The 26,674-nt window shown below is 43.1% G+C and overlaps 1 long non-coding RNA gene across 7 annotated transcripts in view; it reads right to left on the reverse strand.

Moving 5' to 3' along the window:
* Positions 1–1,416: 1,416 nt before the first annotated feature.
* LOC103221188 (uncharacterized) overlaps positions 1,417–26,674 on the reverse strand; it is a 766,285-nt gene continuing 741,027 nt past the window's right edge. For all 7 annotated transcript variants that reach the window (XR_012095545.1, XR_005237288.2, XR_012095544.1 and 4 more), the window contains one exon: positions 1,417–4,063. This is a non-coding gene — a long non-coding RNA (uncharacterized lncRNA). The remainder of the gene's footprint in view (positions 4,064–26,674) is intronic.

The following is a 26,674-nucleotide window of genomic DNA, read 5'->3' on the forward strand; positions in this document are numbered from 1 at the left end:
ACCACTTTGGAATCATCGATTTAACCAACAGTAAGTAGAGAGTCTTTCTGGTCACCTCTCTGACAGATTAACAACCTGGAAAAAAAATGATCTACAGTTTGAGCTGTATTAGGGGGACAGTGTAATCACTAGGACAATTCTTAATACAAAGAGAGTGGAAACGTGATTCTGAAGAGGGGAAATATCAAAGGTTCTCTTTATCAAGAGTGAAACTTTGAAATCCATCTATTTAAGATTAATCACTATTCTTTTAGTTAAGCTGTTGTCATCTCTAACTTCCCCTGAGTAGAAAATAATCTACACTTCCAACTAAGTTATTCATGGTCCAATTTGTTCTCAGAATACTATAATAGGCTTTGTGAAGATAAGTTTTATAATAGGGATTTAACATAGTGAGAAGCCAAGACAGAGGCCTTCAAACACAAAGAGTATATATATATATATAAACTGCTCTGTCCTTTCCCCCTCTTCTTCTACCCTCCCCATTCCTTCTCCCAAAAGGATATTCACCCCTACTTAAAAATCTAATTTTTACAAAGGATTCAGATGAAATGGCATCTCAACAACTTCACAGTACAATTGGTTTAGCCACTGCGGTGTTGCTTTTGAAGCCATTTTCAACAGAGCTGGGAAAAGGGGAGAACTCTGAGTAAAGCACTGGAAGAAGAAACACTGTGAATGGTTTTAAGAAAGAAAAACATTCATAATCTTTCCTCTTGGCAGTTCTGTCTTCTTGATGGCCACATTTACATACTGAGTTCATAGGCTAGAACTCTCAAAGAGAACTCTACTTTCTTAGAGAAAATAAAACATTCAGGTTGGCATCCTGGGGTGGGGGGGGGGGAAGGAAAAGGAAATAATCACTGATGATTTATACATATCATATTTATTTTCCAAGTTTCTGATATCTTAAACTGTTGAAAATACATAAAGTTATTCCGAGACACTATTTTTTTGTTTTATTCCTCTTTAGCTCTATGAGATGTAACTCTCTATATTTATAATTTTTCTCTCATTTTTATCCAAATGAGTGTATTGGCTTATTGCTTTACAAAGTAGAAATGTACCTTGAGTGCAACAAGTTTATCTTTATTCCACACTGTTGGGTTTTTTAAAGGTTCTTTATTTTTCCATTTTAAACACTTCAAAACACACATGCAAAATTTTAGTATTTAAAATATTAGAAACTCCTTACCTGTTAATGTGTTTTAATAACTAGTTTGCCTTTTCTGAACATATTACATTCCTGCTGTACCTATTTTGTAGCAAGTATGCCTATCTTATTTGCATATTTGTAACAAAGTATGTAAAGAGATAAAGATATGTGACCTATTTATATTCAAAACTGACTAGAAAACTCTACAAGTCACAGGAATTCTGTAACAGATATATATTTAAAACTTTTTCTAACAAAGATTTTTAAAAATTGTTTTTTAATGTGCTTTTAATGATTCCTAGCACTCACACCTCCTTACTTGCTTTCCAAACTGTTTATACTGTCCCCAATAACACTCAGTGGAAAGCTGTCATTCCTGGCTAAATCCTTACTTAGGGTGGATGCTATGCCTCCGTGAGACAGGGTCAGGGGGTCAAAATCGATTTTGGAGGCCACCTGGAGAGTCCAGGCCATGAACTGACTCGAAAAATTTATATCAGAGCCAGAATGGTCCACCTCCCAGGGTCAGATCTGGCCTGACACTCCAACCGCAGGCTGGGGCATGCTAGACCGAGCTCAGAGAGAGGCCAGGGTTGTTGACCCTGCCAGCTGACCTCTTCAAACTTCAGGAGAATTTTTTTGGCAGTTACCACGGTGACTGGGTACTCTAAAAGCTTATCCTTCTTACTGAATGGAGGGAAAAAAATTAGGAAAATAATATGTTAAAACCTACCTTGCAGAGATGCCTATCATGGTTAAAGTAAAAAAAAAAAAAAAAAAAAAAAAAAGATGGGGATGGCGGAAGGGAAGGGAGGTTATGGCCCTAAATTGTCTATGCCTTTGGTATTAATCACTACTGCTTTCCAAAAAAGAAAAAAAAAATTAGAATTTACAAGTCTTTCAAACTGCAAAAGTTGACATTTGGAGCAGATACTACTTTTTTTTGTTTCTTTTTTCTTCTTCTCTTTTTTGGTCAATAGCTGGCAACAATGTGAACAATGCATTAAAGTACTCTTTAAAACAATGCAATTTACTTGGAAATTCTAATATCTCCACTTTTCTTTGAGAATAATCAACTTTGAAATAAGATGCATCATAAATGTTAGTCTATTAGAGAAAAGATGCTGTAAATAATCATTTTGCCTCAAAATCATGCTCAATATTTTTTTTTCCTGAAAGAAAAGTGCCCAATTTTGCTTGACTTGAAATAATTAAATTAGGAGAAAAGCAAGAGTCTATTAGTATATATTTTATCTTTTACCAAATGACTTAATAAAAATAATGTATACATTAAGAACAACAAACGAAAATACTCTATGTATAATAAGAGAACACCAGGAAGAAAAAAATACCACGTGTACTTTATTTTAGAGTAATGAACATTAAAGCTAAAAAAGCCATAGAGTATTCTTCCATGTTAATACCAAATGTTGTCTTGTCCTAAAGTCTCACAACAATAGAAATACTTGCAGATAAAAATTTTAATTCCCCACGGGGTAAATTTATGCACATTATAAAACTATTAGTTGATTTTTGTTGATAGGTTGTAATACAAAATGCTTTCAAATGGCTCCTATGTGTGGCTTGAAATTAGATGAGAATCATAATAATTTAGAAGTATAATATACTTGAGTCATAATAATACTTGCTTTTAAAAATATCTGAGTACTACACAATGACTTTTTGTAAAATGAAATCATTGACTTTTATTGTTATTGCTCTATACCTCTTACTTCATTTTCTCATCTACTACTTATATGATCCAGGTCCTAGAAGTCTTGAAAGGACCTCCTCTACCATTTGGGTGCTGGCTCTGTGTATGTCTGTGGGTGTGTGTATATATAAATAATAAAGCATGGGTGAGGGGAGGGTGGATTTGCATTTTAGAAAGGAGTGGCTATATGAAAAAACAATGTCTTTGATTCAAATATCATTTTTCATCTTGACTCTAAGTCAAGAAAAAAATGAGACATTACAGAAATATAGTAATTGACGCTTCAAAAGTGAATACTAACATTTCAGAGGAATGTTTTAACCTAATCTTAAATGTTCATTTTGCTATGACCTATTTTGACTGTTTTGTAATAATCATTAAGTTCCTACAATGGAATGAACATAAAACCAAGTATTTATTAATTAATCTTAATTTGGTTTTTTTTTTTTTTTTGAGATGGAGTCTTGCTCTGTGGCCCAGGCTGGAGTGCAGTGGCCGGATCTCAGCTCACTGCAAGCTCCGCCTCCCGGGTTTATGCCATTCTCCTGCCTCACCCTCCCGAGTAGCTGGGACTACAGGCGCTCACCACCTCGCCCTGCTAGTTTTTTGTATTTTTTAGTAGAGACGGGGTTTCACCGTGTTAGCCAGGATGGTTTCGATCTCCTGACCTCGTGATCCGCCCGTCTCGGCCTCCCAAAGTGCTGGGATTACAGGCTTGAGCCACCGCACCCGGCCACTAATTAATCTTAATTTTTAAAAGCAATGTGTAATTCAGGAATCATTTCCTTTCTCCTCTTGTGCTCCAAACAGCCACTGAAAGGCAAAGTCAGAGACATAGTTTGAGATGATCTTGCCATGCGATCCAATTACACTTTGCTAAAACACAGTTCTTTCAATTAGATAGTGTGGTTCTTGACATTTTGAAGTGGACAACCAGGTTGGTGAGTCACTTAAACTGTGGTGCCAGCTCACTGTCTATGATGAACTCGAACTGTCCTTCCCAGCTGGGAACTCTTGGCAAGCTTCCTTAAAGACCCAGTGGCTGGCAAAGCATGAGGAACTATCACACAGAGAATGAGGTCCTCCTTGGGTTTTGAAAACCGATGGTAGAAGTCTTAGAATGATGCAAGCCAGGTCACAATCTCCTAAACCACGAGCCTTATCTTGAATGAAACATTATTTCTAAGTTGGATCTGAAAAGGAAAAAAAGTTAAAGTATAAGGCAATGGTTCATTTGTACAAAAGAAAACAATGTCAAGTCTCTTAGCTTGGTTTCCTCCAGTCCAGTTCAGAATCTCTCCCAGAGAAGAACAAAAATCATTTTTTCAGTCTTTTGCATACATTTTTACTAAAAGGACTATGAAATAATAAGTATTTTATTCAGAAATTTATGGATCTGGCTCTTCTCTTAGGTTGAAAATTCACAAATATGTTACAAAAGTACAGAATGTGGGGGCTGAAGAATCTAAGAGATTGTCTAGTCTCATGTTTTTACTTTACATATGCAAAATCTGAAGGCCAGAAGCATGAACTGCCTTACACACAAAATACTAGTTAGATGCCTGAACTAGAACCTAGATCCTGGCTGGCATTTCTAACCTAATATCTTCTCTACTATAATATGTAGCCTTTTCACTAGGGTAGAGAATATTAAAAGCCCATACTAGTAGACATATTCAAAGCCTTAGAGACAGAGTCATTCTGGGGCAAGGATATAAAATGGTTGCAAATGATTCAAATTTCACTTCCAGGAAACAACTTTAGGTACCACATAAGCAGAAATGTGCTATTGGAAACTTCAAATTTCTCAGGAACTTATGTCTTATGGTAACAAGGGCATGTTGTTAATATTATTTCTCCAGCTAATTGTTTTTATTGATCTGTTGTGGTTAATAAGCACTGACTAGTTTCTGTAGGTATGGAGTCCCCATTCTACCAGGTTTGTAATTGAGTAACAAGAAGTGGGGCTTTGGTGTTGGTCTGTCTCTGCTACCAGTATTATGAAAAAGTCTATCCAAATAACCATGAGCTACGTAAGATAGGAGGGCTGCCAGTCCAGGAAGGCTTGATCTAGTTTTTATTTAACGTTACTCTAATTTACTTCAGGTTTAACTTATATCTATTAGGATCAATGGATCTTAAAAATGAAGTTAAAAAAAAAGGACGGTATAAAAATGTGCAATTAATTGCGGATACCCCAAACTGCGACTTGTCTACTGCATTCAGTTGTAATGGTACTTTTTTTTTCTTTTTTTTTTTTTTAGTCACTGTCTAGCTCTGTTGCCAGGCTGGAGTATAGTGGTGTGATTTTGGCTCGCTGCAGCCTCTGCTTCCCGGGTTCAAGCGATTCTCCTCACTCAGCCTCCCAAGTAGTAGCTAGGCGCATGCCACCATGCCCAACTCATTTTTGTATTCGTAGTAGAGACGAGGTTTCTCCATGTTGGTCAGGCTGGTCTTAAACTCTTGTCCTCAGGTGATCCACCTGCCTTGGCCTCCCAAAGTGTTGTGATTACAGGCGCGATCCACCACACCCGGCCTTGTAATAGTACTCTCTATTAGTGTATTTCTAGTGCTGTCTCAAAGTTCCCTTTCTAACTTCTCATGGCATTTTGAAAAAATCATGATTTAATTCTGAAAATTTACTGGGGGACTCCAAAAGAGAAAAGGGTAAGGAATGAGAATTTGAGAAGAGAAGGAAAAGTATTAGGTATGCTGAGGGGCCAATCAGTGGCTCTCTAGGGAAGGAGGAGGGTGTTTAACAAGATAGTTATACGTGATTCAGAGGTGAAGGCAAGAGTAGTCAGGTAGTCCTTAACTCCCATCTAGAATTTCAAAGAAATGCTGTTTCCTTTCCATAGATTCAAGAGGGTATTTATTAGTTAAGGGAGGCATATTTTGGTACTAATCACATGTTAAATTTTGGGAGCAGGGAATAAGAAACTCCTCTGAGGGTGAGTCTGAATAGCATTTGCTGGGCAACCTTCACTCAAAATGTGCGGATGAGGCACAGCTACCTAGGCTGTACATTCACATGTATTTTTCCATTTCTCAAAATATTTTAGTTGTCTTGCCTTGGCCCAATAGAAGACTTCCCCACCCAAAGGAAAAAGAGGTGTTAAGGAAAGCTTCTTGGTAGAAGGGAACTTTCAGATATACAAATCTTTTTTTCTTTTTCTTTTTGTTTAGACCGAGTCTCACTCTGTAGCCCAGGCTAGAGTGCAGTGGTGCGATCTTGGCTCACTGCAACTCCGCCTCCCGGGTTCAAGCAATTCTCCTGCCTCAGCCTCCTGAGTAGCTCGGACTACAGGCATGCACCACCACACCCAGCTGATTTTTGTATTTTTAGTAGAGATGGGGTTTCACCATGTTGGCCAGGCTGGTCTCGAACTCCTGACCTCAAGTGATCCACCTGCCTTGGCCTCCCAGAGTGCTGGGATTACAGGCATGAGCCACTGAGCCCGGCCTATTTTCCTTTTTAGAATCAAGGTTTGAGAAGTCGGTGAGCTAAGCAGAAAAGAAAATGAGGAATTATGAGATTAAAGTATGAGAACTTTCCCCTAGGTTTGTACTTGAGCTCCACCCCAGGACCAGGAAGGCTGTACTTCAGGAGCAATGCTAATTAAGGGAAGAGCTCTGGTCTTATCCACTTCTTGGCCCACCTTAAAACTTTCCCAGAGCTGTTCCTGCAGTGTTCCATTCTAGATACTCTCCACAGGACTCTTGTGAGAAGGGCACAGCCTCCAGCAACCTGACCGACATCTCCTTGCTGCCAAAGCACTGCCGCTGGAAAGGAGGCCCACCCTTTTGGCATCCTTCATAGGCCCCTTAGGAAATTGTTAAAGACAGAAACTTTGAAATTGAATTTTAATGATTGTCAGGAAATAAGGGTGAGGTATGGCAGCTGCTCCGGAGCAGCTGTCCCAGCTGTCCTATCCAAGGGACAGGCCTGCTTTTTGGCCACCATCTTCCCCTACCCCCGATGAGAGGAAGGGAAGAGATTGGACCAAAAGGTAAAGGTTTCAACTTTGAGGGCGCTGATTCAGGACCCATATCCACAAACAGAAAACTAAAAAGCAAACAAACAAAACAAAGCAAAAGACTTACAACTTCAGAGTCTCAGTTCCAGGCTGCCCAAGTGAATTGTAGGTCCAAGACATTAACTTTTGTAAAGGATAAGGGGGTGGCTGGGCAGAATATGGAGGACCCCCTACTTCTTATACATAATTGCTCACCAGGGAAAGCACAGCCACAAAGAGGGCTGTGAAGGGCCCCGGGGAGAACGGGAGAGCTTGTAGAAAGAACCAGTTTCTCTTCTGGATCCAAATGGTCTGTGCTTTGGGGTGACTGCAGTTGGATTAATGCTCTGTTTCCTTCTGTCTGCCTGGGCTGTGTCTAAATGAAAAGCAGACCATAGCATAATGCTGTCCCATCACCACTTTTCTAATCCCAAAACTCAAGTGCCTGAGAGTGAAACTTCACAAAAAAGTTATTGCCAGCAACAAATTCAGGCTGACAAATTGTCAATAATCACACCTTCAACATGCTGGATGACTTTCAGGCAATAAATAAGCAGATGCAAGAAGAGCTGCTGGCTGGGTGGGCAAGATGCAGGCCACAGCCTAGGCTGCAGTTTTCCCAATGTGTCCCCCCACAACAAGGGAATGCCTTCAGTGTGAGGACTGCAGGGCGCCTGCTTGCTTGCTCTAGCTCTTGCTCCCTTTCTTCCTGTCACTCACATAAACTGCACAGAGGAGCTTCTCTCTTCCCTCTCCTCCAGTTAACCCTTCTGGGTTTGTGTTTCTATGGTCTCAAGCACCCTTGATTTACAGTCACATTACCCAGGTTTGCTTTTGATTGAATTCCTGGGCCCCTGGAATGTATTAGACATCTAGTTACTTCCATATACCTGTACATTTTCTGTGACAGATAAAGAATTAACAATATAAAAAATAACATTTTTACCTGTGAATGCATTTGAAAAATGAATGCATATTATATCAGTTAAAAACTTAAGACACATCTGAAAGACATCTTTCAAGGTGTTTGCAGGTTAGTGCTTCTATAATCACCCACATCTGTCTGTCCTCCAGCACACACACAGTCACAAGAGTGCTTTTTGATTTGTCTTTCCTGTTTTAGACTCACTCCGTGCTTTAAATTTAGGAGCAATTTTAAACACATACATGGATCCAAATATGCATTTATTATATAAGATATGATTTCTTGCCTAGTTTACAAATACAGTTACCCGATCATAACACTTCAAATTAAATTATTAGTCACAGCCCTCCTAGGAGGTTGATTTAACTACAGAAGTTTGCGTTCAAAATTTAATTCACACTTCCATTTTCTCTAACTTGAATTTTGATTTCTGTATTTAAATACAACACAGCACTTGAATTAAGGGTCTTCTTGTTAAACTGGAGGCTTTTCTAATTTCTCTGAACTCTATAGATGAACTGCATTGTCACATAATCGATAGGAAAATCTCAGCTGTCACAGATCCTAAGCAACCCTCTGCTACAGAAATAACACGATCTGGCATTTCTGAGTTTGAAAATGTGCTGTTTGGATGACATGAGACCAGAACTACCCAGACGGCTTTAAATATTGTGGTCTCTAAGAAGTGCTGAGGACTGACCTGCTGAGAATGACTGAAATACTTCCAATAGGCTTTTCTCCTGGTTAGAGACCAAGTGTTGCCTTTTTTTTCTTCCATAAATAAGTAATGCAAGAGCCAGCGTATTGGTATCTGAGATTCAAAGCTGTTTCTAGGCTCAACTAAGTTTGCTGCCATACAGTTTATATCAGAATTTCAAATTAAGTGTTTCTTTCCCCAAACCAATAAGCAATTCAGGCTTGGATTTTAGAGTCCAAATCTGAAACTAAACACCTGTCCTTTGAAGCTTTAGATCATTTCTATCAACATGAGCAGGGTTTCTGCAGTAGATAAATCCTTCAGCTCAAAAGAAACTGAATGGCATCTGATCATAAATAATATGAAACCATAAAACTATAGCAAACCATTTCTCTGCCTCAATGCCACTGTTTCTTGCTGAACTCTCAGTATTGTCTCTACAATCTGCCACACACAAATGTCGCTATATCACATGAGAGCATGAGGAAGATGTATCCATATCTGTATCCTCTCCACTTTTGTCTATAATACACTACTCTGCTACTCTTAAACTAATGACTTGTTTCACCGAGGGTATTTTTTAAGGTGTTACTGAGTGGCCTTACCCTAAAATCTACCCCACTTAGTGGATTAGATTATGTAATAAATACCTTAATTTATTTCAGAAGAACCCTGCTAAAAATGCTTATGACCTTGTCATACTATGAATCATGTACACACCAAATATAAAAATATTCTCTGATTTATCAATTTGCTCTGTCAGAGAGTTTATGTGTTAAATATTACAGTTAGTTACACTTTGCCTGCATGGGCCCATTTATACAAAGAAATGCCTAGAGGGGAATCAGACGATAGCAACCTAAGTGACACAGATTCAGTTTATAACTTCAAAGTATGGATAGGTAAAACTATTTTTTTTTTTTTTTTTTTTGAGACGGAGTTTTGCTTTTTCGCCCAGGCTACAGTGCAGTGGTGTGATCTTGGCTCACTGCAACCTCTGCCTTCTGCTTTCAAGTGATTCTCCTGCCTCAGCCTTCCGAGTCACTGGGATTACAGGCGCCCACCAACACACTCGGCTAGTTTTTGTATTTTTTAGTAGAGACAGGGTTTCATCACATTGGCCAGGCTGGTCTTGAACTCCTGACCTCGTGATCCACCCGCTTTGGCCTCCCAAAGTGCTGGGATTACAAGCGTGAGCCACTGCGCTCGGCCTGTGTAAAACTTTTCTAAAACTAAAGTTGTTGGAGGCTGCATCTCCTAAATCCACCATCAGTAGGATCTTTGGGCTGAACCAAGAAATACCACCTCTAGTTCAACCGTCATCAGGGAACTACTGCATCAGGCCAGGTATTTTGCTTTTATTCAATTCTAGAAGAAAATGGGACAACTTGGACTAATATAAAAAGCCAACATTTCAAATTGGCTTCATTTCTCAAGATCTTAGAAGCTCCCAACACACTGAGGCTATTTTTTGGCAACCTTGTTCTAGCTCCAAACTCTCCTGTTTACACACGAGAGTTCATCCATTATCATAGTCCACAGGCTTCTCCATAACTGTAAGTTGACATTTGGAAATTATGTCATGCCAAAGAGCCCCAAATCTATCCAGGAACCAAGTTATTTATTTCTAAAGCAGCTGTCATTTGTGGAGGTGGAAGAGAGGAGGTAAGAATTAGGCATATAATATCTAGGCTGGGAGTGGCTGACCTCTGATTATCCATTAAGGAGAGATGACTGATGATAACACATTTACTTCTTGGATGCTTGATCAGTGTGTGAATTTGCCTCATTTACAATTAAGGGAAATGATTAAACCTCAGCCCCGTCTTACACACTGCAGAGTTGTATTTAATTTTTGTAAATGTGCTGTATTAAGCTAGCTTGTCCTCGATTTCCAAGATATAAATCACATAAGGTCAATACTGCAAGTTTGATGATTTGCCTGCATTCTTAATCACGTAGCACAGAGACATGAAGCACTGAATATAAGGGATGTACTGATAACCCCAGCATATATGGCTCTAATATTTTAGGTTCAGGCTGGGCGTGGTGGCTCACGCCTGTAATCCCAGCACTTTGGGAGGCTAAGGTGGGCAGATCACGAGGTCAGCAGTTCGAGACCAGCCTAGCCACCATAGTGAAACCCCGTCTCTACTAAAAATACAAAAAAATTGGGCCAAGGCGTGGTGGTTTACGCCTGTAATCTCAGCATTTTGGGAGGCCGAGGCAGTTGAATTACATGAGGTCAGGAGTTCAAGACCAGCCTGGCCAACATGGTGAAACCCGTCTCTACTAAAAATACAAAAATTAGCTGGGCGTGGTGGCACACACCTGTAATCCCAGCTACTCAGGAGGCTGAGGCAGGAGAATTGCTTGAGCCCCGGAAATGGAGGTTGCAGTGAGCTGAGATCATGCCACTGTACTCTAGCCTGGCTGGCAGAATGAGACTCTGCCTCAAAAAAATAAAAATAAAAATACAAAATACAAAAAAAATTAGCTGAGCATGGTGGTGGGAGCCTGTAATCTCAGCTACTCAGGAGGCTAAGGCAGGCGAATCGCTTGAACTTGGGAGTTGGAGGTTGTGGTGAGCCAAGATCCTGCCACTGTGCTCCAGCCTGGGCAACAGAGTGAGACTCCGCCTCAAAAAAAAAAAAAAAAAGGTTTATTTATTTACATACTTCATACTTGCACACACGTTCTCTCTCCTCTACTCCCAACAGGAAATATTGCTTTCTCTGACCCTCTGCAATCTAACCTTAACACTACAGAAACCATGAGCTGGAGATGACTGCTTTCTTGCGGTACTATTTATGAAACATTCTCTCTTTTTCTTTCCCTAGGAATCTATCCCAAAGGATTGAGCAATGTGCTATGCTACTACTCCACTAGATCTCAGCGAAAAGGTGGGGGTTGCAAGACCATCTTAACCCTTGCAATGGTCTGGCCAGCAGCATCTGCTTTGTTATCTAGTTCCCTGAGCTCATTCTCAGCTTATTTTTAGAAACATATCTAGGTCTACATTTATCTCTTTAAATGGCCTCCAGCATTTGTCAGTACTGTGTCACTGGCCAGGTGTGGTGGCTCACACCTGTAACCCCAGCATTTTGGGAGGCCGAGGCGGGCAAATCACCTGAGGTCAGGAGTTCAAGACCAGACTGGCCAACATGATGAAACCCTGTCTCTACTAAAAATACACAAAAATTAGCTGGGCATGCTGGCAGGTGCCTGTAATCCCAGCTACTTGGGAGGATGAGGCAGGAGAATCACTTGTACCCAGGAGGCAGAGGTTGCAGTGAGCCGAGACCATAACATTGTACTCCAGTCCAGGCAACAAGAGCAAAACTCCATCTCAAAAAAAAAAAAAAAAAAAAGGACTGTGCACCAATCCTGGCACATGTGTCTCTTCTAGGTAATGTCTGTCATTACACAAAGCATTATAAAAACGTAATTTCCAACCTTGCAATATACCCTTACTACAGAAATCATTACGTTAGCATAACAATCACAAAGTTCCAAGGTAGTAATTTGGTTATAGGTCTAAAATCCTTCCAGTTCCATCAGATCTCTATGGATGTATGGTGTTACCCTTCTGCAGCTAAGGTCTGTGTCAGTGGATCTCTTGCATGAAGGAAGTTCTGCTGGGTGAACAGTAACAGTTTGTACTCAGGGACTCAAAGTCTGAGTTGGAACATTTCTTAAAGAATCAAGATACTTCATCTTTTTTTTTTTTCCTTCCTCTATCTCTTCTTGACCACCAAGGAAACATGTCTTAAAAGGTATTCTGGCCGGGCGCGGTGGCTCAAGCCTGTAATCCCAGCACTTTGGGAGGCCGAGACGGGCGGATCACGAAGTCAGGAGATCGAGACCATCCTGGCTAACCCAGTGAAACTCCGTCTCTACTAAAAAAATACAAAAAACTAGCAGGGCGAGGTGGCGGGCGCCTGTAGTCCCAGCTACTCGGGAGGCTGAGGCAGGAAAATGGCGTAAACCCGGGAGGCGGAGCTTGCAGTGAGCTGAGATCCGGCCACTGCACTCCAGCCTGGGAGACAGAGCGAGACTCCATCTCAAAAAACAAAACAAACAAAAAAAAAGGTATTCTTCCACAGGTGTTTCATTAGACAAGTGCAGATATCAGGACTTATCTCATAGGCAATACAAGCACTTTTTGGTCTTTCGGCTGGGGGATGGATTTTGGGAAATTTGACTTCTATCTATGCTGCCGTTTGTGGAGGTGCAGATTAGCCACAACTCTCCTGAGGAAAGATTGGTGGTGGTGGTAGGGGCCAGTAAGGTTGAGTTGTATTCAAATGTTAATTTACACCTGAAAAGACAAAATGTAGTCACCCACTTGGGGGTGACTTGAGTTTCTGTTGAATACCAGCCATGAGTGCTTCCTTGTGAAAGATGAAAATTGAAATTGAGGGGGCAAGTAGTCTAAAAGTTATGGGAACAGGAAGAGAAGGAGCAGGGACGGCCTTGATGAGTAAAACAAAATGTATTTAGCCATCAGTTGTAAATCTATTTTCAATTTTTCCTTCTTAGTAAAGTTTTAAGATATAACGGAAGATGGTAATTTCCACTTTATTAAGTATTTGGAGATTGTCTATAGAATCCAAAAGTATTGGTGTGAAATAAGAATGAAGAATTAGCCTCACTTTTCTACCATTTGGATGGGTTTTCTTGTTTCACATAATCTGTTTAACAACTGCTATCCACCTTGCTTAATGGAATCCCTAAGTACCCCGGGAGTAACTAAGGAAAAAAAAAAAAAAAACCTTCTACATTCCAACACTGCCTTTAACCTCAAACGATAGTAAAGGGTTCATTCAGACCCCAGGACCACACTGAGGCATTAATTAGGCTGATGAAATCCATCGAAATGTATGGATTCAGCATAATCAAGTTTCTACCACAGACTATCGTTAAGGAATACGTGAGCAGCTGGGAGAATAGAAAGTACTGTTAGAGTTAAGTCATGCATGTAATTGAGTATATTTAACATAACCATTTTAATGATCAGTGATTAAAAGTGCATCTTACTTAAACGGTATATCCTCTGCAATTTGTTCATATCAACTCGATAATGTTCTCAAGAGGAAAATGTAGGGATACAAATTTCTAAACAAGATCTTGTTTGAGTTTGGGGCAAAAAGCAGGAAAGTGAACTAGAAAGAAAAATGTGGCTTTTGCATGCAGACAGCTACATGAGTGTGATATAAATTAATCACTGTTGTGGACACCTTCTGTGCTCAGTTCATACAAAGTATTAGGAATATATAATAAGTGATTTTGTTATTCCTCAAAAAGAATATATTTTTCCTTAAAGATGCTTTCTCTGTTTGACTTTTTTATTTTTTTATTTTTTTTTTTTTAAGGGGGCAGGGGTATGCTACTCAAATCCTGTTGATTTTAAGAGCTTCCCTTAAGATCCTGGGAAGTTCATATTTCCAATTCTTCTTCCAACCTGTTGGGTTGGCTTATCTTAGTGGAACTTGTCTCTGTGAAGATAACAGTAGGAAGAAGAGCAGGCACCACACGGAGAAAGATGCACCCACATATGACGGACCAAGAGCGCGAACAGTTCAGAAACCCGCAAAGGGGAAATTTGCTATTCAAATCAGCGAGGGGCCTGAACCAAAAGCCCACGCGTTTAGAGGCAGACTCTGCTCTCCTCTATTCACTCGGACCTGGACAGTTAAATGGAGTCATTGTGGAGCCATGCACAAGGCAACCCCACTCCTTTTGTTGCATTTTTTCAACTTTTGTGCTCAAAACACGCAAATCACCGATTACTTTGCCCAGGAAAGAATTGAAGGAGAGAGGTCGATCTAGATCTACAACTAGAAGTGTGTAAATCATACAACACCTACACATCTATGCAGGCACTACTAAAAGTGAGGGTTTAGAAGGGATGCCCAACTCCCAAAAGTTGCTTCACAGGGCTCTTTTTATCTCCCTTCACCCCTGCCCCCACTCCTATAGAAAAACAAATCTATTCTCCCGCTCAAAATAGGGTTGAAGAGTGGCACATCTTGAATGGCTGGGAGTTGCACCGAAACTTTTACAAACCTGCGAGAGAAAGGAAGCCGCAAGCACATAAAAGTATGTTGGCACCTACTATTCTGCTTGCTGCAAACAAAACAAAAATGTTTTAAGGGAAAATTCATTTGATGCCTTTCTTTTCACCCAAAAGCATGTCTTCTTTGGTTTGGAGGGACAGCTCTTGGGAAATCGGGTCTCTCAAGGAGCACTCCCACCCCCAATGTATAGTCTATAAATATAGTGGAAGAGCCATGCCAGGGGCAGTAAGTGCAAGAGAATCTGGAGTCTTGAAAGCATCTTTTTCTTCTGGCTATGGTGGCACTTAAATGATAATGCAGGCAATGGAGCTGGGAGATTTATATCTTTTGGAAAGTAGGGCGAGCCAGATGGTAATAGCGTCATTAACACACAAACTTGGGATGTGCAAGTGAAGCTTGAAATTGGGAAAGAGATCAGGAGAACAAAGGGGGCTGCTGTTGAAAGGCTACCCTCTTCTGCCGGCCAAAGCTAAGAGCCCCTTGGTACTGGGGTCTGCTCCTGCCCAGAACTGGATAATAAACGACAGCTTTCCCCCTCCCCTGTTGTGACTTAGAAAGCACCAAGAAAACTTTTGCAATAGGCAAATTCGGCACTTATTTATGGGTAACCCTTTGTAGTCTGAAGTGGCAGGAATGGGCCTTTAATCCAACTGCACTTCCACCCCCACCCCTTACCCCAGTTTGATAAGCCCTGGCAATTGTTGACATTTATTTTATAAAATCAAAGTGCCGCTTGTTGTATGTTTCAGACAAAAGTTCATTTCCCTCCCCTTACGTAAATACTCTAAGTAAATATTAAAGGCTGAACAGCACTACATTTTCATTTTGGTGACGGGGGTTGGTGTGAAGGTGTTGAAGGGGGTTAAACTCTAGTTTTACTTTGTAAAGCTTTAACCTTTAAGTTAACTCCCACTGAATAGGTATAATTCAGAGAGAACAGAGAAGGCATTAAGACAAGATTAACAATGGTATTACTAATAATAATGCATGTTTTTAATAAACACCCATGCACACCTCTATAAACAGACAAGGAGGTGTGAAACTAAAGAAAACGAAATTAATAACATTGTTCTCCTTTTAATAAACACAATGTATGTATATAGGTACATACAAACACATCCATACATATATACACATATGTATATGGTTTCTAGGAAGACAGTAAAGGTAACTAACGGTCATTAAGTATTGACTGGCTTGAGTGATGCCTGTTAGCGACTAAAAGTTGACGAGGTCTAAACTAAAATCGAACGTTTTTCTTTTTATTCTTTTTTAAAAAAAATACTAGAGCTCTTTAAAAGCCTGGAGGACTTACCCTCAGGGATTATTCAGAGAAAAACTGAGACTGGCCGTTCGTCACAGGCAATTGTAAAGGGTTTCAAAGAGCCGATCAAACGATCGCCAGAGTAATCTACATTCAAGTCCGGATGATGGTGTTACGGCACACACCTGCGGGGTGTTTGCTGTCCGTGCCCCTCGCCGAGCTACAAATCATCATTAAAGCGAGCTGCTTAAGCTTCTTCCCAGCTTCTAGACAAGAGTTACTTGGGACAGTTCACTTTGATATTGCTACAGCTCGCAATTGACAAGCAAGCTATTTTGGAGCCCAAGCCAGAGCCCACATCCTAATGCGCTTCGCGAAGTAAGCAGGATGGTGGGGGCAGGGAGCGGTGAGCAGTTGTAAAGGTCTGTCTCTTTCGCCAATTTCCAGAGCAGAATCACCGCAAAAATGTGTAGGAAACCAGGTTAAATCAGCTGAAACCCGCCTTGAGTTTCTAGTGAGGGCCCTCCCAAAACTTCTTTACTACAACTTTTAATCGACCCGTACTGTGGACATAATCTCACCACCTCAGTTTCCCTCCTTCCCTCTCTTAAGTACCCACTCGGGTCAGCACCTTCCCTCGAGTTCGAGATTACATATTTCTTCATCAGGTCTGGTATCTAGTTTGAAACTTTCACTTTTGGTTCGTTCGTTTGCGATTATTTTCTCCCTTTTTGTGTGGACTGTGCCCTCACTGCTCTCACTGCCCTCACCTTCAGGGGGAAAATAATCCGGAGTTGGGTAAAAAAGAAAGGGACTTGAGGGTCTCTGACAGCTGGAGGCTGGGAAAGGCGGGGGTCGATGTGGGTTTCTGTCTGCGTCTGCCTGAGTGCCCGCAAGCCCTCGGCAATCCGCGTGCTACCCACTGGCGGGGGCGGGGTGGGGGAATTAACCTGCTACCGGTGATGCCAAGATCAACACTCAGAGCGAATGTATCAATAGACCAATTTTCTGCTCTTACCGCGAGCTTTTTCGTTTCACTCCAGAGTGGAGGTGTCTGCGCTGCGCAAGACGCAACAGCACAGTGGCGTCAGGAAGGAAAAAAAAAAAAGAGGGCGCTAGATGCGGGAGGCGCAAGTATGGAAATTAACTCATTAGGAAGGGGTGTGGTTACAGCGAAGCCCCCTCCTCCAGCCCGTCCTTTCTCCCTTGCTGCCACCGTCCCGGCTTGCTAAATATGAGATTACAAACAAACAAATAAAGCAGAAGCTGACTACGCAGTCCCAGATCAAACACGCTCCAGATAATTTGCTTCACTCAGCGCTGCGGCCAGATTTGCAGCTCAGCGCTGGCCCCTGACGCCCGCCGGTGGTTTCAGCGCCCCCTCCAAGCCAGCCCCTGCTTCCGCAGCTCTGAAAGGCAGGGCCCGCGGCAGCTTTTCGAAGGCACAGCACGTGGCCCTGACGCCCCGTTTGGTATACGTTTTAAAACATCAGACAAACGCTTCCACCAATATGGTAACCGTCGGAGGGCTTCTGCCGATCTCAGAGGTCCTCTCTTAAATGCTGCCTGAAGAGGATGAGGGTGGTGGTGGTCTCTTTGGGAGAAAAACAACAAACAAAACAAACTAGGAAGTAATGTCCCAGAGGCCCTGGCCAACAGCCTTTTCCTGGGGCGCCGCACTCCGTGAGAGGTATCAGTGGTGGAGGGCTCCGAGAATACGGAGGCTGGGGCCTGGAGGGGGTCTGAGCGTTAAAGCCCCGAGTTGTGATATTATTAACCAAAGACCAGGTTACCAAGATTGAGGGTGAGGAGGTTGGAGAACCTAGGGTGCATAATTATGTGCCAAAATAAAATGTTTCAGTTGGGGGAAAGGGGCTAAAAGAACACGCAAAACCTCTCAACGCCGCCCCCCAACCCCCGCCCCAACTGCCCTGCCCCTAGGTCCTCAAAGCCTGCCTCTGTGTAGGCTGAGGGAAAAAATGGCACTTTCATGGTTTTCCTTCCTGCGTGGCTCGTCTCCCTGTCTCTGCTCCCTGCCTGGCGCTCCCCCAGCTGCGGGGCCCCTTGGAGGAAGGCTGCCCAGTCCCCTCGTCTCCCGCTGCCTGCAGGCCACCGAGTCTCAAAGCACGCATTGTCCAGCGGGGGCGGGGAGGCCAGCAGACCCATGGAGAAGAATAACACTGCGCCCAACTCCTGTTAGGGAAAGTTTCCCAAATCCACTCCTTGTGGCAACATACTACTTTAAAAGATGGGGGGGGGGGCGGGGGGATACGTTTTGAAAATCTGCTGCTTTCTCCAATTCTTCACTCTCTCCCCGTCACTTTTTAGGTCCTGAGAAAGAGAGAGAGTGGACTGGGAAGAAACTGGAAGGTGGCATGGAGGGCCGAAACTGTGAACCTGACTCTAGAGCAGTCAATGCGATGGTTTTTAAATGCAGGTGGGAAGAGAGAAGGGAGGGTGTCTTCTCCCAGGTCTGGTTGGGAGACAGCTGCATGGCCCGGTGCGCTGGGGGTGGCAGGAAGACTGGGCCACGAGGGCGCGTGTGCAGGCAAAGCATTTTGCACCTCCTGTTTATCTTAGAAACGTGGCGGAGGGGGGTGGGTGGGGAGCGATTGTTCTGCTTCCCGACAGACAGAAGTTGTTGAATAAAATGGAGAGGCGGGCACACGCAAAAACAAAAACTGCTGCAGGCTCAGAGTCTTTCTCCTTGACCCGAATTCCAAATGGTGGGGGCTCTTCATTTGCAAAGGACTCCGATGTCTGCAGACCCCAGAGATAGCAGTCCTCCAGTGACGGCAAAAGCCGCGATAGAGACCGTTAGAATTGGGGCTTTTGGGGCAAATGTAATTAATCTTTCATTCGAGCAGCGGGGACCCATTCCTTCTAAGCGTTGTCGTCTGTATTGTAGTTCTCTGAGTTTCGTGTGCTCTTCCAGGCGTTTGCAAAATAATGGCTCAGGTCCCTTGCAAAACTCTGCCTGAAACAAGTATATTCCAAGACAGTGCGATAGCGAATCCGTTTAAAAAATCAAATCAAAACAAAGTAAACTCCCCCCCCAAAAGTCCCAGGCCCGTGCTCTTGGTGTCCAATCACCAAAATGAGGGAAGGGGAGAATAAGCGGTTGTGGTTATTTGGGAGTAGCGCTAATTTGGTGTGTGGACTTAATGCCTTAACGCTAAATCGGCAATATAAGGGCTGAAGAGCAAGCCCGATGAAAGCTCTAATTACTACTGGAAACTTAAGGTGGTTGCTAGGATCTGCGGACCACCACCACCACCACAAAAAAAAAAAAAAAAAAAAAAAAAAAAAAAAGCCCTCCAATGGAGTGTTTGGACTGCATATATGGGGGTTGGGGGTAGAGCTTGTAGAGGCTAATAGTACCCACATCTGCTGGAACTTCCATATCTAAGCTGTTCATTTACGGGAGCCAACTTATGAAATCTCCACAATTAGATCTTCATTGTTCTTCCTCCACAACACTGTCTAGAAAGAAAAGGTCTTCTCGGTCGGGGCCAATCCAACGAAGCGTTTGACGTTATTAAATAATAAAGCGATTGTGATTTACATTGTTGTTCAGAAAAAAAGGCCAATTATCCACTGTTATGTTGCCATAAAGATCATATTAACTCGAATTAGTAATCAAACAATATGCGAGCGTTTAAAAAAGTACAGCCGAACTGGGTGACAGCTACCGCGACGTCTTCACTTTCACCAGCATACCCGCGCCGGCAGCGGGAGCGAAAAAGGCAGACGCCGCAGACCCGAAAGGAGGGAGAGAGAAGCAAAGTGGTGATTAACGGTCTCCAGTGTTAATTATTCTCAATTAATCCCAAACAGTGCAAACCTTCCCTAGTTCCCTGCAAGTTCCCTGGTTCCGAAGCTCTTGAGAATCCTGCCCGTCTGGGAGGGGTTTATAAGAACTCCGGAAGAGGCAATTTCCACGCAAGTGTACCTGTGAGCAAAGGGGGTAGGGGTGCAAGTGTGTGTACTCATGTTGTGTGTAGTGTGTGAGTGTAAGGTTCACTACCTTTCTCAGAGCCTGGGGTGCAACCCGAAGTAGATGCCGTGGTGGGCAAGGCCCGCAGCATCTTCACGACGCTAGTGAGTCTTGCGTCTTCTCTACTCAAATCACCCTCTCTCGTCCTCTGTTATTAGGTTTATAATTCGTTGCCCACTTAAATTTGTGCAGCCAACCAAGGAAATCTAAATAGGTTTGAGTCGCCCCATGGGTACAGAATGGAGGCTTTAATAAGAAAGATTAATTGTGGGTGTGTACCGGCCGGAAGACGCGTTAGCTATCAAGTGGCGGCTGGCTGTGGGTCGAGGGGCGGGGAGACGCCTGTCCTAGGCCTAGACGTTAGTAGGCGCCGTAGGCATACTCTAACGCGGGCCACCTGGCGACTCGTAGTCACAAGCAAGCAAAGGGCTCCACAGCACTCTTACCATCTTTTCCTGTGTTATTTGAGGTTTTAAATAACTTGTCCTTTACTTATCCTGCACATAAAATCTTCTCGCCCTGAGCCACGCACAGCCAGACCCCGCATTCCTGGTGTCCATGCGGAGGAGAGGGGTATTGTGACCGCTGTCCTAGGAGGTCTACCTATTCCTGCCCCCATCTACTGAACAGTATTTAGGTGAATGATTGAAACGTTTTGCTCCTGGGACTAGAATGTTGATATTTTTTGTTGCCGTGATGAAACATGTGTATGGCTACATGTGTTTTTAAATACACACATGTAAGCAAGTAGGGAGTAATTTTCCCCAGCGAGATGTTTCAGCAAGTCAAGGCACAGGGGAGAATCAGCCAGCGGCAGGGCCACGGGGATGTCTCCAGGGGCAGTCGTGGCACTGAGAGAACTGTCCTGGCCCTTTCCTCGCCCCTCCCTCTTTCAGCTAAAATGTTCAGATCCAGGACTAAGAAGTGGCCAAGTGGGCGGGGGCAGAGAGGAGTAGGGACTGAGTTGGGGATGAAGGAATTGAGTAGAATAGTTTGTCTAGTAGTGTGCCCTCCTTGAGTAATTCCATTTAAAACTTGAGGCATCAAGGCCTGGGCTTCAACAAAATAAAACAAACTCTTGGAAGGTCCAGTCCTTGCAGCAGCAGGACAGCCAAACGGCGGTCGCATCATTGTTCAGAGTTTTAAAACAGTTGCTGCCTTTCCTAACCCTCTTGTTTTTCTCCACACCCCTCTTCCCAGTAAAACCAATTCAAAAGGGGGCAGAACTCCACTCCACAAGCTTAATGTTCATTAATTTGTAGGATTAACCTTCTCATGAAGCATAATAAAATACTAGAGGTGCTCTTACATTTAAATAAATACATAAAATTTGTGCCTTCTCTCCTTTCCTGTTTGATCTCTCTCAGGACATGGGAAATAGTGTCTTGGAACCTAAGAAGTCTTAGAAGAACTTTTAACTCAGAGTTTTCAGATCATCTGGGGTTGCTGTGGGCATTGGCATTGGGAGAGAATGTAGAGACCAGCTTACTTTTAATATCTATAGCTATACATTCTGGTTTGGAACTCACGATTAAAAATCTATTTGTTCCTCCCAGGGCTCCGCGGATTTCGATGTTGGTCATAGGAGCCACAAAATGTTCATTAAAGGAACCTAACCAAGGCTACTGTATGGCCACTTTGTGAACTCAGAACTATGGATGGGGGGAAAAGTATGAAAGTGTGAGTTGATGTCACGCTGGCTGTCAGTGTGTGGTCTATTGTGGAGAATGGTGCTTTTTGACTGAACAGAGGGAGCCCCCCTCCCCCCTTCCCCAGCTCTACTGCACCTGCACTGGATGAGGGAGTCCCTGCCATTCAGCCCATCGCAGATTGTTCAAACAGAAGACATCTCTGACAGCACTCAATTCATTACATTTCTTCCTGCTTTTCAAACCAACACACACACACACACACACACACACACACACACAAAATGAGTATTGCCAGCCAGTGACAGCCAAAAAAAAAAAAAAAAAAAAAAAAATCTTAAAATACTTTATATGCAGCTAATTTGGAACCTCATACAACTAACCACGAAATAGTTTGTATCCTTAACTTGTAAGGCTTCCTTGGGTGGTGGTGGGGGGGTGGGTGGTGGAATTACCTGATTTTTCCAATTGAGAATATATCTCCATAGTTTATATGGGGATAGTAAGTTTGTAGAAAGACGCTGCTAGCATGGGGCAGAAAGACATTTTGATGAGAATAAAAGCAGAAATGCGCAAAAGAGAAAAGCCTCTGATTTATCACAGCAGATGAGCCTGTTGATATGCATTCATAATTTATGCTGGGGGAACCAGCTTGCTAATAGAGGTGGGGTACCCAAGAACCAGGAGTGGGCAGTGAGGGAAGTAAGAGTGGGTAGTAAGGGAAGCATTGAGGCTGAAGTGTAAGCTAAACATTTAAATCAATTTCTTAACAAGGCAGTCTTCCCCCCATATGCTCAAGTTTATTTTGCCATCTTGGATTCCAAGATGTTTTTGCACCATTTCACAAAGCTGATGAGACAGTGTTTAGAAAGCTGATGAGAGCGTGTTAGTCTAGTTTAACAGAAGTTGGGGTAAACAAACTCTCAAAGGGAAACTTGATTTTAAGATAGTTTCCTTGGAGGTGGGAGGAAGGAGAAATAGAGAAAGGGAGGAGGACCTTGAGAAGGAGAAGACAGGTTTGCCATTTAGTATTCCAGACTGATTAAACTCTAATGTTATGCAATAACCCAGATTTGAGCTGTTAAGTGTGATAAAATCGACCTGGATGTGAGCTGATACTAAGCTGACTGCATGCAAAATATTGGCTAATCATTACTGTGTGAGATCCTGGACCAATATCAGAACATAAGGCCTATTTTCCAGGATCCTTTCCATTAGAAGGGCATTCAATAAATCAAATTGATTTGAGAATTGGAAAGAAAATTTGAGAAGTGCATCTCCCAGAAATCCAGAAATGCCCAGGTGCTTTTCCCTAACAGATAATTTTATTCCATTTACACACATTCCACTGTCCGGCTATCTTTCCTCTTATCTACAATTTAAATCACAGTTCTAAGAAATTCTCTCAGCAATACATGACTCTAAAAAGATTTTTAAAAGCTATACAGATTCTTAGGAATGGAGGGGAAAGAGAAAATAGAACTGGTGCAGCAATGATAAGCTGGAGCAACTGTCCTAACCATGGCTGAATATGAGAGCCAGAAAACTCTTCTAAGTCCATTTCTTAAATCGCCGCTGAAACTTGTACCGGGTTAAATAAAGCCATGGTGTGCTTTGTAAAGGCATTTGTTGTAATTTGTCGACCATCTAAAAACAAAAACATACAAACACAACAGAAACAACCCATTCAGATCCCACAACAAATTGTGGCTGACAAACTAAATAACTTATATATATTTGGAAGAAGGGCGCTCCTGTGACGAGAGTTGTGCGCGTGACTATATACGTACTGAAGACTATGGCTACTTGTATATGTGGTTATGTTCTGGAGACAGGGCTTGGGGGGGCGTCCAAGGGCCTCGGGAGCCTCCCAAACTGGGGCTTGGTAGTGGTGATGGAGCTGGGCTGCACTGGCCTCGCCCTGTAAACGTTCGGATTGCCCTTTCTGGAACAGTCAAACGAATCATTTCATCCCCGGGGCCCTGAGGCCCTGACGTCACGAGGTGGGGGTGGGGGCGCAGTCCCGCTTCTGGCCTGGCCGCCAGCGATAAGAACCCTCAGGAAGAATTCAGCGCTCCTTATTTAATACAGTAATTATTTTTCTGCCTTCTGCGGGTGGGGGCGGGTCCTGCCCGGAATGCCGGGATCCCTCCCTTCAGGACGATGCACAGGGATGGCAAGTTTGCAAGATAACTTCCTAGGCAAACCTTAAGCCAGAGAGAGCACTGGAGAAGTAAGAAGTGTCGTATGAACAAGGCTAATTTCGCTGTCCAGAGCCAGGAAGGCCAGAAAGGACTGGGGTTTCTGTATTGTTCTCTGTAGTCTAACGTGAGAACTGCTTCCCTTCCCTAAGTCTGCTGGGCGGTAAGGAAAGTCATACTAAACAATTAAGCCTATTTTGTCAGGCACTTTGTATTATCTTCTTCGAGGTAACTATATATTATCCCTATCTAACAAACGGGAAAGTGAAGGGTCTGTATCTTTCCATCCCTACCTGCTCTAATCCAGAGGGGCCCAATATTCCAGGGATCCGAGATTGCTCCGGGGGCTTCCCCAGCCCTGCCAGTCCTCGGCCTCTAATCGGGAAGAACCAAGCGAAATCACTAATACTGAAACTTGGCCACAAACAGGGACAAACATCCCCTTGGGTAGACAATCTCTGATGTGGGTGGGAATTGGGGCCTAGACACCATCTCCCGTGTCACGAGGTCAACATGGAGAGGGCTTGGGCTGGGGCGCAGGAGGCAGAGGACTCTTAAGTGGTGAGGGCCCCAACGCCTCGGGAGACTTTCTATACTTGTCTGACGCGGGTCGGTGACTGAGGGAGAGGGAATGCGGCCGTTTGAGCAAAGCCCGGACAGAGAGAACTCGAGCCCCACACAGCACCTTCTTGGGGAGCCCCATGGGTGCCGTGGCCCGGGCCGCGGTGACGTCAGGTCCACCCGCCAGAGCTTGTCAGCTCGGCCTCAATTTGCCCGCGCGTCGGCTCTTACCACTGGGCACTGCGCGCTCCCCAGGGCAGCCGGCGGGGGGCCGGCGCGCTCACAGACCGGAGCCGTGCCCCGCGCGGAAGCTGGGAGAGCGAAGCAAATGATAGTTCAAAGCGCCGAACTCTATCTAAAACAGTGCACCCTTCATTCTGTACACGCGGGCAGACTAGGGTAATAAAACGAAGGACACCTCCAGCTTTCAAATCACCTGACACTTCTTTGCAAAGAACAAGCATCAAGTTCAAACGCCTAGGTGAAGCAAATATCTTTGCATTCCGAAATGAGAGGACATTCTATTTGCTTTAGGAGAGAAACTGAGCAAAGTGCTCAAGGAATCAGAAATATTACCATTATACCAAAGTATAAAATAAAATCCATCTGAACTCGGAATAGAGAAAGAGAGCTCTCTGTCACAGACGAGAGTCTTAGACCTATCTTAATACTCCACCCTTCCAAAGAGAAATCCCCTCAGTCAAAATAAGAAAATCAAGTCCACTATTTTCTAAAGGCCACAGAAGCAAAATAGACAAACTGAAAACAAGAATCATAAAGCTGGACAGCACTGTTAGCAAGGAGAGAGGAGGTTACAAGTCTCCCTTGGTGGTAACAGATGTTAGGTTTCCAGAAAAGTTTTAATAGAAAATAACCATGAAAGACACTAAACTAATTATCAGGTTTGGGCAACTTTCCTGTCTTTGGGAAGCTCCTTCCACAGCTTTCCTTACTCTGGAACTCCAGAAGCTATGTCCCTTTGGACTGTATCCATATTTTCACGGTAAAGGTCAGAGTTTCTCCCCCTTCTTCCTTCTTTAAGGGATTCACCTCATAGGTGAAGTCCTTAGGAAATCCACACAGCCCTCTTCAAATTTAAGTCAAAAAAAGAAAGCAAAGCAAAAAAATAAATTAACCCCTATCTCCAACCCTACTTGCTGCCTGAAAAGCCGCCTTAGCTTGGAGAGCAAGAAAATGCAGCAGAAAAAAACAGAGAATGAGATGCAAATTATTTTAAGGCAATAATGTGGGTGTGTGGGGTGGGGGTTGTCCGTTGGGGAATGTGAACTGAAGTCTCTGCTAAAGCTCATAGCAAAGGAAACTCCTTCCGCAAAGAAGAATATGAGGATCTATTTTTCAAAATTCTCCAAGAGCAAGAAATAAAACCAGGGTGGGGGTGATGAAAAGTTCTCTTAATTATAACAGATAAATAAATAAATAAGCAGTGTCAATCAGCAGGCGATCAAACCATAGTCAAACTTCAATCTCAGAGCAGTTAGCTATAAACTGTTAGCAGTTGAAAAGTAAACCTCTTGCACACAAAGGCACTGTTTAATTTTCGTCTTGTAATGGTTCTAAATGAAGACCCCATCACTATGTAGTAAAGCGGTATTTCTTGTCCCCCTGAGGCGCTGAGCAGTTCTTTTTAATGTGAGAAAACTGGCAGCTCAAAACCTGTCAATGGAGCTCCCACAACAAAAGTTCTGAAAAGCTGAATGAATTGGGTTTGTAATTACTGTTCCCACCGCCACCCCCCCCCCCCACCCCGCAGCTTATCTCTTATTCATTCAACTTATATTATTGTCAAGGAATCTTACCCTCAAAATCATTCCCTTACCATTTTACCTAGGGCCACGGAGGAACCTATGACACGGCAGAAATGGAACACTGGTCCCCTACCGCACCTTGCAGTGTTCAGACCAATAGGTGGGGAGAGAAGGAGGGACTACCCTGTACCCCAATTTACTCGAGACTACTAGAACTAAGAGTAGTCAGCTTATGGAACCTTCCACTTTCAAACTTGCATTTTATTGACAAACAGGAATGTGCATCCTGTCTAAATTCAGGGCCTCCCTGAGTCTCTGAAATCCTGTGACATCTCTACTTAGAAAAGGCAAAGGTTGTAAATGAGCACCCTCCCCTTTTGTCCCATATTGCAGATCCCTAAAAGACCTTGTCATACATGACGTGGATATTAAGATAAATTATTATGTTCTGTTTTTCTTTTCTTTTAAGCCAAGAAACAGTCAGTGAAACAGAAAAAGAGACTGTAATTCTGTGTCCCCCAACCCCCTACCAGCCCAGGGAAAGGTTTTATGAAGAAGTCAGCTTTAGAATGCCAGGGCTCCATGTGTATTTCAATCCAAGGTGTTGCTGATGGAGAAGATTCTCCTGAGATTTTCCTACTGTAAGAA

Source organism: Chlorocebus sabaeus, chromosome 15, assembly GCF_047675955.1.
Source record: "Chlorocebus sabaeus isolate Y175 chromosome 15, mChlSab1.0.hap1, whole genome shotgun sequence".
Lineage (NCBI taxonomy): Eukaryota > Metazoa > Chordata > Mammalia > Primates > Cercopithecidae > Chlorocebus > Chlorocebus sabaeus.